The sequence below is a fragment of the Lactuca saligna genome, chromosome 8, assembly GCF_052625555.1.
Source record: "Lactuca saligna cultivar CGN05327 chromosome 8, ASM5262555v1, whole genome shotgun sequence".
NCBI lineage: Eukaryota > Viridiplantae > Streptophyta > Magnoliopsida > Asterales > Asteraceae > Lactuca > Lactuca saligna.
Window position 1 is genome coordinate 224,000,953 of NC_136424.1, and position 13,260 is coordinate 224,014,212.

Sequence of the window (13,260 nt, forward strand, 5' to 3'; positions counted from 1 at the left end):
TTCCTTTTACCTTCGGGATAAAAGCGATATCTGTGGGCCCCTCGATGATTTGATGATGACAAATGGAAGTGTTCGGCCGGGCCAGGACTGATTTGATTTGTTCAATTAGTCAGTCGTCATAAATCGGAAATCGGGAAACAACAAATGGACAGAGAGAATGATTATAATCCATGTCTCAGTCCATATGATATCTAGAATGGAGGAATATATGATCCCTTATCTAATGGACAAGTCATTGACAAGATCATAGTTCATCTACAAGGTCAGAGTTCGACAAAAGCTTTTGAGAGCTACGATTGCCAGTTGGTTCCTGAAGTCATACGCAATAATAGTTTTAGACTTATCCAAGTGGGAGACTGTTGGATTAATGTCTAAGTCCATAACTATAATTGGTAAGACTTGACCCGACCCGGCATGGTCCATTTGGGTTGCATGGCATCACGCACTTGGATAGACTAAAATGAGAGAAATAACACTTAAGGTTTGTTAATATATTATAAGTTCTAATATATTAATAAGGTTATTTAATTAGTATTGATCAAGAATTAATTTGGAATTAATTAAGTGATCAAAAGGAGACTAATTAAATATATGGGTTGATTGTGTAAATCATTCATTCTTATATATGTGGGCTTGTGATCCAAGATTCCTTATGTTGGACTAAGTCCATGGGGTGACCCATGGATACTCCATGGAGGTTAAAATCCATGGAGCATAAGGAATGGGTAAAGTCATGAGTTACATGGTGTAACCCTAATAGCCACCATATAAAAGAAACCCATGGCTCAAGAAATCGTGACTATGTGTGTGTATAAGGGCTAGACGATTTCATGAAGTGTTCTAATTTCTCTCTAAGTTATTCCAAGTGCTTATGGTGTTGTGTGAACCATTTGAGGTGTCACACTTGGGGCACTAGGCACTCAAGCTTCATGAAGACAAGCACCATCAAAGAGGTATGTATTCTATCTTGTTATATTGATAGTTATGTATGCTAGTTTAGGATAATACCTTGGATATTCATATTTGCATGTATAATAGAGAAAACATAGATCCAAGGTATTTAGGGTTGCATGTACACTTAGGAGTGTTAGAATGCTCATAACCCAACACTTTTCTCTAGCCTAGGGTATCGATTTCTATTATTTTCTTCTCCTTCTTTTCTGTTTTCCTCGCCAAGAACCACTTACCGCCATGGTCGGCAGCCTAGGTTGTCGGCGTGTTTCTATGCCGCCACCCTCCATAATTAGTTGGTTGTGTTTGTATATGTGGGTGCTTTAATGTGTATGATATTCAGGTCCTTCACAAAAAACAACAGTTGTCGGTGTGATTGCTCTCTATCTCTCTCTCTCTCTCTCTCAAGAATCAAATTGCTAGACAAAGGTTTGAGATGTTGGCTTGAAGGAAAGAAGAGGCGGCAACGGTGGCTCCAATGAAGGAAGACGCTAGACGGTGGTTGTGGGGAATGAAGATGCAATCATGTTTGGGTTCAACCCCTTAGATTTGCTTCTAATCCTTCTAAGGCTCTATCATCATCGATTATTTTCTCTCCCTTTTGTCTATTTGTTTCTATGGCCTCGCGTTTCTCATCTCCTTCCTCTTTGCCCCTATATAACTTTTCTACTACTTTTCAGTTTACAGTTCTAAGTTTCCCCTAAAAAAACTACAAGATCTTGATCACAATGACCTCTTTTCTTTCCAGTGTAGTTTTACCTAAATCAGATGCTTATATATATGAAAAAGGTTTCTCTAGTTAGTTCTAGTGTGAGATTTGTATGATTCTTTCATGGCAGAAGCTCTTCTCTATGCATTTGCTGCTCAGATAGGTGAGTTCGACTTTGATTGTTCTTGATTTATGTCACTTGTTTGCTGTTTTTTTTTCTTCAATTAGGTTTTACGTATGTGTATGTCTTTGAAAGTTCTTTTGGTGCATATACAATAGTGAAAGGATTGAGAAGGATTGGTCATCTTCTGTGCACTGCTATTTGTACTAGGGCAAACTTTTTTTTCTTTGTTTCAATATTTTCAGTGAATGAATTATGGAACATTTGTATTTGTAGTATTGTAACAGTCACAAGAGCCACTTATTTTAGTATCTTTTTGCTTTAGTTCAAATTTGAATAATTGATGGTGACAATTAATTTTCTTCTTGAAATTTGTTTTTCTGGTCTTGGCTTCTCCTTTTTTACTTGTCTATCTTAATCAAGTTAACCGTTATAATGAAGATATCAATCAAATACTTTTATAACTATTGTAGCTAACATAAGATTCTTCTTTTCTTTGGTGATTATTATATTATATTTTTAGTTTCTCATTTAATTATATAAGCATATAAATCTCTTTCGATTTAGGGTTGGTGCTAATGCTTAATATATTATATTGGAGCTATATGCACAAGGGAACATACTCCTCACTGGTTCTGAATCAAGCTTATGACTCTTCTGCAATTACACAGGTTTAAATCTTGATTCTTTTGTTGAATTTCAGTATGTTACATCATTACAAATACTTTTTATGAATAAGTTACCAACTCACTTTATTTATAGATGATAACAAATGATGTGTAATCATGGCACACCATCAATTGAAATTTGCGAATTCTTTGAGCAGACAGATGGTGTAAAATTATTGGCAACTCTTACTTCTTTTAACAATCAAGTGAAATCTGCAAAGTCTTTGAGCAGACAGATGTTTTAAGTCCAAACTTGAAAGTTTCATTTTTTTTCTTTCTATTCAATAGTTATTTATTATTTAATTTTACCATTTATCAAATTACTCTGCTTGGTGTATCAAGTGCCATTGGAATTTGCTCTCAGGTTTGCATTGCCCCAATACCTATCTATAACCATGCTCATGGTTTGTAAAACAAGAAGGAACCTGTAAAAAGCTTCCAATATAGTACTCTTCAAGTGGAGATGAAAGTAACATAGGATGTGATGTTACTTCCAATCTAGCACTTTTCAAGTGGAGATGAAAAAAGCTTATGTTTTGAATTTTAACATCGATATTGTTTTATCAGTATTGATCTTCATAAAGTTGAATGTGGTTGGGAGTATTTATAAATTTGCATTGAGTTTGAGGTCGAAATAAGTAATCTTTACTTCTTGTCTCTTGCATATGGAAGGATTTGTGTTACCATATTCTGAGTCAACTCGAATCTTGAAAGACAAGGAAGTTATTTGGTCGGCTTAATTATACAAACATGTAACTAGCTTTCTAACAAGTGGACATATGTTTGTTACTTCAGTGTGAAAAGAGAAGAAATGGCTTTGAATGAAGCAATAGAGAAAGCATATGTTGATAATTTGGTTGACTATGTAGAAGTCAACAGGAAGGAACCTGTAAATAATGGCATGCTGCTGCTTCTACCAAAGGAAGAGTTAGAAGATGAAGCTTCACTTATAACAGCTTCCACAAAATGTAGGGGCTCAAGGTAAGTGATGCAATCTTTCTTAATACTTATGGTACACTAAGGGTCTATTTTGGTTGGATTGAATATGATGACAAATGTATTGGAATTGTTGATTACATTGCATAATTCCATTATCTTGCTTATTCCATTACCATGTACCTGTTTATTGCATTTCTTCATCGTTTAATTCCATCCAACCAACACCCATTTCACTCATGAAGTTGAAGGGGGTATGATGGTCATTTTCTCACTTTAAGGTACCATTTATTTTTTGATCTTGTAGGGAGAGTTCTACAACTATTCAGGATGTGGAAACACCTTCAACTACAACCATCCTATTGAACTGCAACCATCCTATTTTTCGCCAATTCATAGTAGATTCCTTGAGGTATATAAGTTGCTACTTACCTATCCCCTGTTTTTTGTTTTTATTTCAAGAGTAAATTACAATTTTTCTACCTATGTTTAGCACTTACTTAGTTTTGGTCCCTAAAGGAATTTGTTTGGAAGACATTGCCCTTATTTTATTGTTTCATAACGATTTTGGTATCTGGAGCATTTAATCTAACACCCAGTTGTTGATATTTTTTCAACTGGGCATCTTTCCTTTTGACCAAAACTGCAAATTTATAGTGTTTTGTTAGTTTGTACTTTATAGTAAGGTTTATAACATTTTATCTATGCATATGATTTATAAAAGTTATTGGTCTATACTATATATTGAATTAACTTGTTAATATAGCAAATTTGAATTATTTATATGTTAATATAACTTGCTATTTTAAAATATATGTTATATTGTTAACAATGTTATATCTTGACAACAAGCAATAAAGATAAAATTATAAATTAAAATTGAATGGGGTTCAAAGTCGAGGCCAAAATCATTATGAACATCAAAATAAGGACCAAAATTGCTAACAGATCCCTTTAGGGACCAAAACCGAAAAAGAGTGCTAAACTCAGGGACCAAAATTGTAATTTAGAATCATACATGTGTTCCTGATTCTTGGTAAATTAATTTTTGCTTTATGATACCTTCCTACAGATATTGGGTAACAGAGATGCATGTCGATGGATTTCAGTTTGATCTTGCCTCTATCATGACAAGAGGCAGTAGGTTATCAGTTATCTATTCTACCAAATATCTTATATTCTGATTCTTATCTTAACAATATTTGAAAAAAAACAACATTCATTTGTATTTTTCTTATCTTTTTGCTTTCAGCCTTTTTGATGCAATAAATGTATCTGGAAATCAAGTAGAAGATGATTTACTGACAACTGGCTCATCTCTCACCAACCCACCATTAATTGACATGATTAGCAATGACCCAATACATCGAGGAGTGAAGATAATCAAAATTGATTATCAATTAAACTTATCTTTTTAAATTATTAATTTTAAGTTTTTAAATAACCATTAAAACTTTTAATTTTTTTAAAAGAACCAACTTTAACCAGAAAAATTTCCAATTAATTATTAGTGTTGTTTAAAAAAAATCAAACAAACTATTAGTGGTCAAAGTATAAAACAAAAGTTAAACTATAGTGGTTTTTATGAGATTTAGGCTTAGTTATTTATTTATATAATAATTTGTGACAATGATTGGTGGCAGGTGGGCATCTATTTGCCTTGTTATGACCTTTTGTGCAATTATATGGAAGAATATTCATTACAAAATGCAGCAAGCATGACTCCTTATATCCCACTAGTTGCAGGTTATGTTGCCCGTTCACTTGCTTGTATTACTTGTTATCCTATTGAACTTGCAAGAACCCGTATGCAGGTAATCATTGTATCCTTAGAGGCAAATCTGAATTTGCAAGGCTGCTTCTTACAAGGTTACCTTTCTTTTACACACTTTTTAAGTTTTATCTATCAATTATCAATTAGTTACTTGAGAGTATCAATCTTACATTTATATTTATTTGTGTTATTGTTTTTCCCAGCTTTCAGGTGTTGGTGTCAAGCTTGTTAGCAATACAGTGTGGAGTACCCTCTTTCATCAATTCTTGATAGTGATGTCACGTGAGAAATCATTTTTCTTTTTGTTAAACAAGTCTTTATTATCATGTATTAGATCAAACCATGGGTAAAAACAACCTTTCCCCTGGTTCAGGGGTTGTCACAAAATACTTGCTCCAGAGGTAAAATTACAATTTTGTCCTTGGTTATCTTTTAATTACTTTGCCTTCCGTTTTTATAACTTTCCTCATGTATACAGTGGCCTGCAAAAGTACTTGGGCTAGCAGGGATTCAACATAGTGGGATATGGCTGCACTATATGTAGTAAATTACAAAAATTGTCCCTATAATTTCTGCTTTTTCCTTGTTTAGTCCAAACATGAAACCTTTTTTTTCAGTTTTAGTCCTTATTTCAGCGTTCCAGGGACCAAAATTAAAAAATAAATGTTCCAAGTTCCAATTTTGGAGTGAAACAAAGTAAAAATCAGAAATCATAGGGATCATATTTGTAATAAAGTAATTTATTTAACTGTTGAGAACATATTTGTTGCAGATATTGTTGTTGCAGTTGTGCCTTCGGGAAATAGAAACTTTGAAGGGCGTGTTCACCCACTAACAAGATCCAACTACCTGGCTTCACCTCCCTTGGTTGTAGCTTACGAACTTGTTTGCACGGTATGTGTAAAATTACTTTTCTACCCTCAAAGAAACACACAACACAAATTCATATCATGTTTTACATGTTGTGTGTTTTAGGTTGACATCGACTTCGAAAACAAACCAACGAGACCACAAAGGACGGAAAGAATGGCCAAGCACCCAAGAAATCACTCAGGTATATATATATATATATATATATATATATATATATATATATATATATTGATATATATATATATATATATATATATATATATATATATATATATTGTAGGGTTTCAAAGCACTCCATGGATGATGGCAATGGGCCCCTTTGATGAAGTGTAGGTTAAAAGCCCAAGACTTGTCTTTTCCCTATAAATAGTCATGTATTATTCACAATTAGGGTAAAGAGTGAGGCAAAATGTAGCCGCCACGTGAGGTTTTTTATGTAGTGTTAGATTCTTTAGTCTATGCTGAAAGTGTAATTTATTCCTCATATTGAATAAATCGAGTGATCATTCGACATAATCTTCATTATTTGTGTTTGTTCTTATTTTCCGCATCTTGTTCATCAAATCACAATTAGGGTTTTAATCTCAACAAGTGGTATCAGAGCAGGTCTTTGAAGATCTATTGATTTTTGAAGTATCGGTTCTTGATTTGATAATTTTCTGCACAAGTTATTGAAGATTATTGGTGTTTTCGTGTTTTAGAATTTAAAATTCTATTGAAGCTACTGTTTTCTTCTACTGTTCATCTGTTCATCTGGTAATTTATTCCCATTCTTGTGTTGTCCGTCTTGTCTTTTCTAAGTGGATCTAATTAAATTGTTTGATAATCGATCTGTAAAACTTCTTTTAATCAAGCCCGTTGATTTGTTGCCCATCTCTGTTCACTGATCCGATTATATCAAGCCTACATTCAATTTATTGATTTATTATCTATGTTCCGTCTTCATGTGTGTCCTTCACTAATTCAAGGTTATCGAGTTTCTTCATCATAAATTTATTTTGGTGATCAATTCTTCTTATGAATCATGGTTCTCATGTTGTCGATCCTTAATCAGATCTTTTCTTTAGTTTATTGGTTTTTGTTCTTCAATCGAATCTTGTTTTTCAAAATCGTTTGGCGACTTGTGGATTTATCCAGGCCTGTTGCTTGACTGAGATCATCGATTTCATCATAAATATGAAACGATTAATATCTTTCGATTTTCTATTGTCACTCTAAAAGCAGTTCGTATTCGTTGAAATCGGTAATATTGGTACATACAAAATAAGGTTTGTATTGAAGAATCAAAATCAGGTGGATTTGAGGTTTTGTATATCAGAGTGCATTTGTTATTATAATCGATTGCAATTGTGAAGGTTAATCGTAATGATAATTGTTTGATTTGGTTGTGATAAATTTGTTTGATTTGGAAGAGAATGGAATCGGGATTGGAACTCAATGGAATGATTTGAGCATATGTTCGCTTTTACTGGTCAACCTTGGAAGTCAAAATCAATATGAATGTTCACGTGCGAATGTAATCGAAAACGAGGTCTCGGAATCGTGACTCAAATTTGCAATGGGAATCAAGCCTATGTTTGGAATTGATTTGGAGTGAGGTTCTCAATCGCCAAGCGGGTATTGCTAAAATTCAAAATTGGTATTATTGGTGCGAACGATCTCACCTGCGAAAGTGTAAATCGGAGTTAGATTTGTTTCGTGTTCATATCTTCAAGATACGAAAGTTAGCTGTATCAGTCGCTAAATGGGAAGATAACTCAAAGTTTCTATTTTGGTCCCTGTAACTTAAGCGATTTGACAGTTTTGGTCCTGGTATTTTTAGTGACTTGGCTATATTGGTCCATTCCAGAAATTGTTGCAATTAAAGGGGGAAATGATGCAGAGTTACATTTTCAGGTCCAGAATTTCAGAAAAGTGACAGTTTCAGCCCATTTTTCGAAAAGTTTGCAAATGTAAGGGCTGGTGAGCAGTTTTGAATTCTTTAAGGCGCATATTTTTTTTGTGAACAGCAAAATAAAGATTTCATCAAGTCTTGGCAATTCATAAAGTCGTTTTTCATGATAACGTCAAATTTTTCACGACTTTTTTGGATTTTATACTTCATTGTGTATATCATTTTGTCGCGGGGGAGCTTAGTAAATTTATTATCCATTCAAGATCATTCTCATGACCATTTGAAGGCTTTATAATCATGTTTTTGATTATAAATCGGGGGAGAATTTGGTATGGCCATTCGAAATTGGATTTGTGACTTTTCAAAGTTGAAGTTTTTTTGATAAAGCTTGTGGTAGAATCATGAAGGTAGCTTTTACAGCGGAAGTTCTTCATCGAGCTCTGCTAAAGCTTTTACAGAGAAGTATCCTTTACAACAGAAGTTCTTTATCGAGCTCTGCTAAGGACTTGTTATATCTCCGACTTCTTGTATTTTCTCGATCAAGTGGCATTACGAATTTTAAAGTTTGGGTTGTTACATGATATTTTTTGATGGCTTATATCATTAGCTTATTTGAAGATCATTGTGACTTGGAGGGGGAGCTCTTCAAAGACAAGAAGTTATTCGGTTTCTTTGTTCTGAAATGGGTTTTTATGGCGGGTTTGGTTTTCATGAAGATTCTTTGGGATTACATTCGAAAATGAAGTTTAAAGACATTACTTCAGTGCTTTATTTATATATCCTAGAGCCCGTGTTTGAAGACTATTGAAGAATCAAGATTCGTGGATTGCTTCATATATTCCTTGTTGCAGATCTTTTTATTTGCTAGATTCTTGTTTTGGAAGTTAAAGCATTGTCATCCATTCCATACTTTGAGGGGGAGATTGTAGGGTTTCAAAGCACTTCATGGATGATGGCAATGGGCCCCTTTGATGAAGTGTAGGTTAAAAGCCCAAGACTTGTCTTTTCCCTATAAATAGTCATGTATTATTCACAATTAGGGTAAAGAGTGAGGCAAAATGTAGCCGCCACGTGAGGTTTTTTATGTAGTGTTAGATTCTTTAGTCTATGCTGAAAGTGTAATTTATTCCTCATATTGAATAAATCGAGTGATCATTCGACATAATCTTCATTATTTGTGTTTGTTCTTATTTTCCGCATCTTGTTCATCAAATCACAATTAGGGTTTTAATCTCAACATATATATATATATATATATATATATATATATATATATATATATATATATATATATATATATATATATATTATAGCTTACAAACTGTAGAATGTGTTCAGTAGTGAATTTCATAAGGACAAAATGGTAAATCTGCAGGTGGTTCAATCAATGTCATTTACTAATATTTGGAATTACAACCTCTGTACGTTTGACTAAAACCTTCTGATTTTGTTGACTTTTTAACTTTGTTTTTGGTTTCATTTAGTAATAAAGTATCAAATATCAACAATTATGTGGTAGTAATCCTTCTGAGGGGGTGTTTGTTGGGCTGCTTCTTCCAATGTCATTAACAATAGTGGTAAGTAAAATCTTGGTTGCTTTTGTCAATGTCACTAACAACAGTGGTAAGGAAAATCTTACTATTATGAAACTCTTTTGCTTAAACCTACCTTATTGACATGTAGTTGATTATACATTACTTTAATTATGCAGGTTTTGAAGTTTTTGATGGAACAGAACAGTGTTAATGCTCTTCATAGAAAAGTATGTTGGTATTTTAGAAATTTTGGCTAATAATTTAGTTAATTATATAAAAAATGTTGAAATGTTACATTTGTCTAGTATTTGAAGGATTATTTGATGTATTACATTTGTCTACTATTGAGATGATTATTTGTATGACACTAACTTTTGTGCAATTCATTGTATTTTTCGTATATGGTATTTTATTTTCTATTATGAGACATGAAATGCAAATTTAATTTGAAAATCAGTAAATCTATAAATATTTTTTTTAAATAAAATAAAATTACGATACGCAAAAATGTGTGTCGTCTTCATTTATGACATGGCCTTTCTTGACAATGGCTTCCTTGATACGCATTGCGTGTCATAAACACGCGTGTTGTAAGGTTACGACACGCAAATGTGTGTCGTCTTCCTTTAAGAGAGGGCCTTCCATGATACGCATTGCGTGTCATAACCGCGTGTCATAAATGCGTGTCATAAATGCACGTTGTAAATGCGTGTCGTCTCCCTTTATGACAGGGCCTTCCTTGACGCACATTTGCGCGTCGTCTGAGCGTTTTACGACGCACAATGAGCATCGTAAAAGGCTGTTTTTCTAGTAGTGCTAGGAGAGAATACTGATGGGTTTTGAGCATTACAACAATCATATGGTGCACATGCAAACCCTAAAGCTTTGTATCTAGGTTTTATCTTATTGTACATGCAATAATCATCCAAGCTATAAACCCTAATCTAGCATACAAAAATCGAAAATTATAACTAACACAAAGTTAGAATCTTACCTTTCAATGTTTGCTTGTAGAATCTTCAACCTTCGAGATCTTAATATCACAAGTGTAATACCTCTAATCGATCACAAACACCAATAGCAAGTTGGAGGAATATGAGAGAGAGAGAGGAGGAGGGATACTAATTTCGGCTCTAAGATCCTTCTAGGGTTCAGGTGGCCGAAATATGGAGTCCCAAGGGGTTTGTATATAGCTGAGGTGTTAGGGTTTCAATCAAATACCTAATATGGTTGCTTAAGCCCTAAGCAGCCCATAGGATCCTTCCAAAAACCTTACCATGGACGAATTCTTTGTGGGCCTCCAAAAGAATTTCATCCATCCCTTTACTTAGGGATCCACAGCCCATTTTGCAATTATCTTATGATTACAATATCAGTCCCCTTAATTTAATAAATCTCTTTTGACCAAAAAATTAGTTCTAAATTAATTCATGACCAATCTTAATTAAATAATATGATTTCTCATTTAAAATATTATTCCCATATATTAATAAATCATAATTAACCTCTTTCTCTATAATTCATCCAATCGAGCTGCTTTGGTGAAGGCAACCCAAAAGGACCATGCGACTACCAGTTCAAGTACATACCAAATATAGTTATGGTCTTAGACACATCATCCAACAGTCTCCCACTTGGATAATTCTAATAAGTATAAATGCATGTACGACTTCAAAATCCGATTAGCAATCGTAGCTCTCAAAAGCCGTTGTCGAACTCTAACACGTCCTTTAGAAAAGGGATCATATAGTCCTCCGTTGTCAAGATATTGTGTGGACAAATACATGGAACGATGGAATAGCTAACATTTAATTCGAATCACAGTTCGATAGTGGCTTTGGAAAGCACTCTTTGTTGTTTAGTTCAAGGTCTATACTGATGGGTTTTGAGCATTTTATCAATCATATGGTGCACATGCAAACCCTAAATCTTTGGATCTAGTTTGTCAATTTGTACATGCAATAATCATCCAAAGCTCATAAACGTTAGATCTAGCATACTATAATCGAAATTAACATATGAATAGGGTTAGGAATATTAGCTTGATTGTTATGTAGCAATAATAATCACAAACCTTCTTTATCTTGACTTCTGAAAGCCTAGTGCCCCAAGTGTTGCACCTCTAATGGAATCACAAACACCACTAGCAATAAGGATGAACAGGATACAGAAGAGAAGGCACAAAATTCGTCCAAGGTTTCTCTCAAAAGGTTAAGGATGATTTTGGTGGCCTAAAGGGTTCCTTTTATAGTTAGGCTTCTAAGGTTATCAACTTGGAAACCCGAATCTAGCTTCTTAGTCCTTTAGCAGCCCAAAGATCCTTCCAAAAGGCCCCTTAGATGATTTCTATATGGACCTTCATACAAAATTCGTCCATTTCTTCCTTATGGATCCTAAGCCGAACTTTGGACTATCTCATAATTAATCCTCTTTCTCCTTAATTCATCGTATCAATTTCTATGGTGAAGGCAACCCAAAAGGACCATGCTCATAATCGGGTCAAGTACATACCAAAATAGTTATGGTCTTAGACGCCTAATCCAATAGTCTCCCACTTGGATAAGTCTAATAACAATTTTGCAAGTACGACTTCAGAACCTGATTAGCAATCGTAGCTTTCAAAAGCCGTTGTCAACTTTGATCTTATCGGTAATGCGTCCTTTAGATAAGTGATCATCTATTCCATTCTCAAGATATCGTGTAGATATAAGACATGGGCTTTTATCATTCTCTCAGTCTATATGTTGTTTCCCAATTTATGACTTATGACGACTAACATTAGACTACAATTGAACACATCAACTTAGTCCAGGCTTGGCCAAGCGCTTAGGGTGTCATCACTAAGTCATCAAGGGGCCCACAAATATCGCTTTTATCCCACATTGGGTAAAAGGAACAGTTAAACTTCGACACATACGCTTGCTCTATTTACCATCAAATCACACACAAAAATATGTTTTATAACACCAAATTACTGGTGCATTTACACATTATCCATGAGCAATTGACTCGTAAACTGTAACTATATGTCTCCATTTCAAGAATATAAGATAGTATCATATCACCAATCACTTGTGATAAAATCCATGAAGCGATTCAAGTGAGTATAGGTCTAATCCAATACTCAAATCTTATTTCAGGAGCACTCATGAACACTGCAGCAGACCTTTGCTATGTCTAAAAGGCTTCAGACAATCTACAATCAAATTCATGACAGTCTTGCCACAATACCTACTTCCAAAGTATGATTGACTATGGATGGTTCCAATAACCTGGTTATTATGGAAGTCAAAACATGTAAAGTGAAACACAAGAATAATACTAATCCTATATGGTCCCAAACTCTTGAGTATAAATAAAACACCTTTTATTTAATCACCATATTAATTACTCATTATTCATTGTATAATGTTTTGGATAATCAACTTATTACTTGAATTATAACAACAGTTGTCCCATGCTCCAATCATGCACACTATGTTTATCTATGGTCCATACTTTGTGAAAAAGATCAATTGAACACATTTCCAATGATACTTATTTCACAACTCCTAACCTTATCATAACTGTATGAATACTAAATTATTGCCACCATTAGAATATGTTAGATTCTAACATTTTATGCAACGATCCTTTCGTAATGTCATAGCACCAAAGCCAACAAGACTTTGCCAATGATATTACAAAGTGCTCTATTGGAGACTGTTACAAGGCAATTCCATAGATATGAAGTCTCACATTCAGAGTACATTCATTTGAACATTCTTCTTGCATAAATGTTTCTAATATAGACATAGAT